We start from the raw sequence: 5,861 nt of genomic DNA, 5'->3' as shown, positions 1-5,861 counted from the left end.
CATGTGTCTATGGTTGAGTTTGTCCAGCCCATTCAAGAAACTTAGAGCATGATTATCAGTAAAAAAACAAATTCATTGCACAACAAATAGTTTAAGAGCTTGGACCATAGCATACAATTCCAAATCATATGATGAGTACTTCCTCTTTGCTTCATTAATATTTTTACTAAAAAATGTAACCAGTTTGCCCTCTTGGCTTAAAATAGCCCTTGTTGCTTGATTGCTCTCATCACACTCAATGATAAAAACTTTGTCAAAATTAGGGAGTACAAGGATAGGTTGTTGGCTACTCTTTTCTTCAAATATTCAAACCCCTTATTAGCTTCATTAGTCCAAGTAAACTTACCCTTATTACCTCCTTTGATGGTGTCAAGGATTTGTGCACATATGTGGCTGAAGTTCTTTACGAATTTCCTATAAAATCTTGCAAGTCCATGGAAGTTCCTCACATCTGTTATTGATTTTAGATTTGGCCAACTGAGAATAGCATCCACCTTTGAAGGATCCATCTTTAAACTTCCCTTGGAAATGACCAAACCAAGGTACACAAGCTCCTCATTTAGGAAATCACACTTTTCCAGATTTATCACCAGTTTTTCCTCATGTAGCCTCCTTAGGACCATGTCAAGGTGTCTCAAATGTTCTTCTTTAGTCCTACTAAACACAAGAATGCCATATAAATAAACTAGAACAAACTTTCCAATGAAAGGTTTCAATACCTCATTCATTAGGCGCATGAAGGTACTAGGTGCATTTGACAACCCAAAGGGAATCACCATCCACTCATAAAGGCCCTCATTGGTTTTAAAAGTTTTTTTCCATTCATCCCCTTCTCCAATCCTTATATGATGGTACTCACTTTTCAAATAAATCTTTGAAAAATAACATGCTCCTACCAAACAATCCATGAGATCCTCTATTCTTGGCATAGGGAACCTATATCTGATTGTGATTTTGTTAATGGCTCTTGAATCGGTGCAAAGCCTCCATTTTCCATCCTTAATGGGTGCTAAGACAATAGGTATAGCACATGGGCTCAAACTCTTTCTCACAAGGCCTTTATCCAACAATTCTTGCACTTGTTTTGCAATCTCCTCATTTTGGACTGGGGTTATCTTGTAGGTAGCCTTATTGGGTAATGTGGCCCTTGGTGTAAGGTCTATGTGGTAGCTTATATCTTTGATTGGAGGCAAGGAGTTGGGTAATTCCTCTACTAAAATGCTCTTGTACTTCTCTAGCAAGTTTAGGACCTCCTTAGGAATGGCTCCCTCCTTGTTTGTTGACAAAGCTGACTCATCCTTAGGCTTTAGAACCAAAGAAAACCCTTGACCTCCTCCTTCCTTTAAGGTCTCTAAAAACTCTTTCTCCCATACCAACATAGCACTAGGTCCTTCATGTCTAGGCTTACCCTCTTATACCCGTGGTGAAAGATTATAAGTTACCCCATCTTTCAAAATGACATAGGTGTTACTCTCCCCATCGTGCTTGGTTTTCCTATCAAAATGCCAAGGCCTACCTAACAGTATGTGGCACACATCCATAGGAATTATGTCACATATAACTTTGTCTTTGTAGGCTCCAATAATTAACTCTATCCATGATTTTTCACTTACCAACATCTGTTGCCCCTTATTGAGCCATGAAACTTTGTATGGGTTAGGATGAGGAACTCTTTTCAAATTCAACTTCTCTATCAATTCTAAGGCTACAAGATTATAAGTAGAACCAGAATATACTATTACCTTGTACCTTGCAATTGATCCTGAAAAATGTCCTTCTTTGAGAGGGTTCCTTGGTAACCGGGACCTTGAGCAATGTCCTCTTAAACATCAAAGTTTATCCAACTTCTGATGTAACATTCAACATAGGTGAAGTCACACTCTCCTCATCTTCATGCACTAGTTGATTCCTCCCCTCTCCACCATGAGATCTATTTGCTTTCTTCTCAGGACATTTGGAGGACGGATGTCCCACTTGGTTGCAATTGTAACAATTGCCTATGAAGGTATTGGAGCCCTTTCTTGGACCACCAAATCTCCCTTTCCCATTTGGTCTCCTCCCTTGAAAACTTCCTCTATTAGTTGAGTCTCCACTTTGTTCATTGTTACTAGTCTCCCCTTGCTGTCTTTAGGAATGATTTCTTCCCCCAAAAGATCCTCTTCCCCTAAAGCTTTTGTCTCTTCCTCTACCTTGCTGATTACTCTTCCTCTTCAATTTTTCTTCTATCCTCAATACTACTTGGAAACATTCATCCATGGTCTTAGAGACTAGGAGACTAATTTCATCTTGGATATTGAACCTTAATCCATTATGGTATCTAGGCACCTTCTCCTTTTCATTCTCCACATTTCTGGGCCTCAAGGTGAGTTTGTGAAACTCCTTAGTATATGCAATCACATCCATATATTGTTGTTTCAGATTTTGCATTCTCTTGAACACTTGAACCTCAAAATTAGTAGGTAGGAATTGACCTTTTAGTTTGTTCATGATTATATCCCATGAATTGATCATGGATTTATTTTTCTTCACCCTTTTTCCTTGGGTGTAGTTCCACCAAACCAAGGCTGAGCCCTTCAACTTTGTTTTGGCAAACTTCACTTTCTTGTCTTCAAGTAGCTCCTTGTATTCAAAGTAGTTGTTCAAGGCATCAATCCACTCTATCAGCTCAACATCCATATTGCCTCCATACATAGGAAGATCCATTTTCACATCAGTAGCATCCCCTTTTACCGATTTCAAAGCATTGATAAACCTTATTTCTTTATGAGGTATCTCCTCTTCTTGAGGTCTTCCAAGAGGGGTCTCACCTTCACCTTATCCTCCTTCTTCTTCTTCGAGGTCACTATCACTCTCTTAACCCCTATCTCTCCTCATCTCCCTGGATTTTAATGCTTAAATTTCATCTTCCAAGGCTTTCATCCTCCTGGTCATCACTAACACACCTTTAGGAGACATCTCTACCATGCTTCAACTTCTTCACAAAATTTTCCTTCACACTTACTAGACCTTTTGGCTCTGATAACACTATGACATAGAGGGTTCTATGGATGTATCAACTCACCAAGACTCTAGTTTCAAGATTCAAGCATAAAACTACACATGAGGGTCCTCAACCTAATGTTCTCAAATCAAGGCTATATCCCACAACATAACAACTTGAGAAAATAAGGGAACAAAAAATTTCAAGGGTAAAGGAAGGAATCTCAGAGTGTTCACAAACCCAATTTCCCTCAAATCAACCAAAAATACCATTGACACAAGCCCTTTAAGCCATTTCACACCATTGGCTTCCTAGAGGAGACTAGGTCCTTGTAGCCCTACTCAAAGAGGCTTTTGACCATAAATTTCAAAATACCAACCTTGGACAAAAACCAAAACCATTTGCAAATACCCTTTTGGAAGACTCAAAACATATGTTAAAATTAGGTTATAATTCTTTGGACCAAATTGACCAAAATCTACCTGTAGCAGTCTCCTAGGAACCCAATTAGGTCTCCTATTACACTATGCGTATACCAAGGACACTTCATTGGCTTGAAAAACCACCATGGAAGGTAAGGAAAATTTTAATATAAATGGATTCAAAAGGTTTTAGAATCCCTTTGCTTGTTTTGGTGCCAAAACCCTAAGTGGTTGCTCTAACCATGCTCAACCGGCTTAACAAATAGAGATATTAAGCCCTCAACACCCCAAACCAATTTCCAAACTCGTCCTCTTCAAAAACCAGTAAAAGCCCATTTGGAGAACCAAAAAATATACCATTCCACCAAGTCTTGTGTTGAGCCACTAATGGAATGGTTAGATATTCATTTTTGTTCCTCAAAACCCCAAAACCAAGGGTTTCAGACCGCTTATTAGAAAAACACTTGTAGAATGATCAAAACTTAGTGAAATCAAGAAACAATGGTCTCAAATAAAAGGTGAATTAGAGACCTTTCCAATGCATCCACTCTCACATTCCAAAACTTATATACATAAGAGTTGTGAAAGAATTAGCAGCGCTATAGCATGAAATTGCAGAGAAATAGTTTCAAATTTCATTCAAATGATGAGATCTCCGTACAAAATGTGTCAACCAACCCCTCCTCAATTCCTAAGGGGCATATTTAAACATAACTCCAATGGATCTAACCATATTTTAAAGTGGTTAGCCATTAACTACCCCTTTGTTGTCTAAGTTGCTTGACAACTTTGAAAAGTTGTCAACAACTTTTACATCTTTTTACTCTACTTGCACAAATGACCTACTGAGACATGGACCAGCTAGGACTCGAACCTAGTACCTTCCATATGCTGCTAGAGTACTCTACCACTAAGCTACTGGACCCTCTTGGACCAGTCCATCATCGTTATGGGTGTGGCTTATTTTCAACACCAACACCCCCCCTTAAGCCGCACCTCTCGTGTGCTTGGGGCTCCTAGCCTGGACCTGGCTCTGATACCATGTTGAGACATGAAAAAACTAGGACTCGAACCTAGGACTTTCCATACGCTGCTGGAGTGCTCGACCACTGAGCTACTAGCCCCTCTCACCCAGACCAACGATGGACTGGTCCAAGAGGGGCCAATAGCTCAGTGGTAGAGCACTCATGTGGTTTTGGAAATAAGCTAGACCCGGACCGACGATGGACTGGTCTAAGAGGGGCCAATAGCTCAGTGGTAGAGCACTCCAACAACATATGGAAGGTCCTAGGTTCGAGTCCTAGTTGGTCCATGTCTCAACATGGTATCAAAGCCAGGTCCAGGCTAGGAGCCCCAAGCACACGAGAGGTGTGGCTTAAGGGGGAGTGTTGGTGTTGGAAATAAGCCCTACCCGGACTGATGATGGACTAGTCCAAGAGGGACCAGTAGCTCAGTGGTAGAGCATTCCAACAACATATGGAAGGTCCTAGGTTCGATTCCTAGCTGGTCCATGTCTCAACATGACCCAAAGATTCCTGAAAAAACTTGCAAACATGTTAAATAAGACTTAAAAGCATTAAATACATCATCTCCACTCCCTTACCACTCATTGGGAGGCATTGACCAACTTTGACCCACCTGGGACCTCTAAGACCAATATGATTCCTATGGCCCTAAAGGCCTTACAAAGAGGTACAAATTGATTACAAATGCTTGGAAATGACTCAAAATGGCCAATGGGCCTTATTAAAACTTGAATCCACACTAAAACAAGAAAACCAAACAAAATCCTTCATTGAGGTAACATAGGGACCCCAGGTGCTCTTGCACCACTCCCTTCTCTTTGTAGTGTTATTTATGCTTCATTTGAAAGGGTTCCAAAGCTAGGTGTTGTAATTTTGGGTAGTGAGGTCAGTCTAGTTTTAGGAAACTTTTTGAAGTTCAAATAAATAATGTTGTAATCTTCTTTGCTATAATAAAAATTAATTCAATTGGTGGCTTATATGAATACATGTTGTAATGTTATTGTCTCTTAGATGTAGTGTAGTTGTTTTTTAATCAAAATAATCAAATATTATTATTGTTTTCATTGCACACTTATTATGATGAATGTTTAATTGATAGTTGTGTTAAAGGGATGGATTAAACTTCTCTTTTAGTTAAACATTGAGGACATTATTAGTGTATCAAGAGGATCTAAAGAAGATTAATAGTATTGTCCAATAGTGGATTTCATTATTGTCGGGCAATAGTATTTTGGTGACCATTGAATTTGTGATCTTCATTCTAGACTTTGTAATTAGTCTAGTTAGTTTATGTTCTCCAAACCCTAGAAGGAATCAACCTAAAATTTGAAAATCACTCTTTATTTTACTATTTTTTATTAATTTATTTTACATTTCACACCAAGGCTGAATATAAGGAACCAGTTTAGTTAGTTTCTCTTATCCAAACCCTAG

At 39.1% G+C, this 5,861-nt stretch overlaps 1 non-coding gene across 1 annotated transcript; it reads left to right on the top strand.

Moving 5' to 3' along the window:
• The first annotated feature begins 4,841 nt into the window (after positions 1 to 4,841).
• TRNAV-AAC (transfer RNA valine (anticodon AAC)) lies at positions 4,842 to 4,913 on the top strand. Its single transcript has one exon. It is a non-coding gene; the product is annotated as a tRNA-Val (tRNA).
• The last annotated feature ends 948 nt before the right edge of the window (positions 4,914 to 5,861 follow it).

Source organism: Cryptomeria japonica, chromosome 1 (genome assembly GCF_030272615.1).
Source record: "Cryptomeria japonica chromosome 1, Sugi_1.0, whole genome shotgun sequence".
In the NCBI taxonomy this organism is placed as follows: domain Eukaryota; kingdom Viridiplantae; phylum Streptophyta; class Pinopsida; order Cupressales; family Cupressaceae; genus Cryptomeria; species Cryptomeria japonica.
This window is presented reverse-complemented; position numbering and strand designations above follow the sequence as displayed.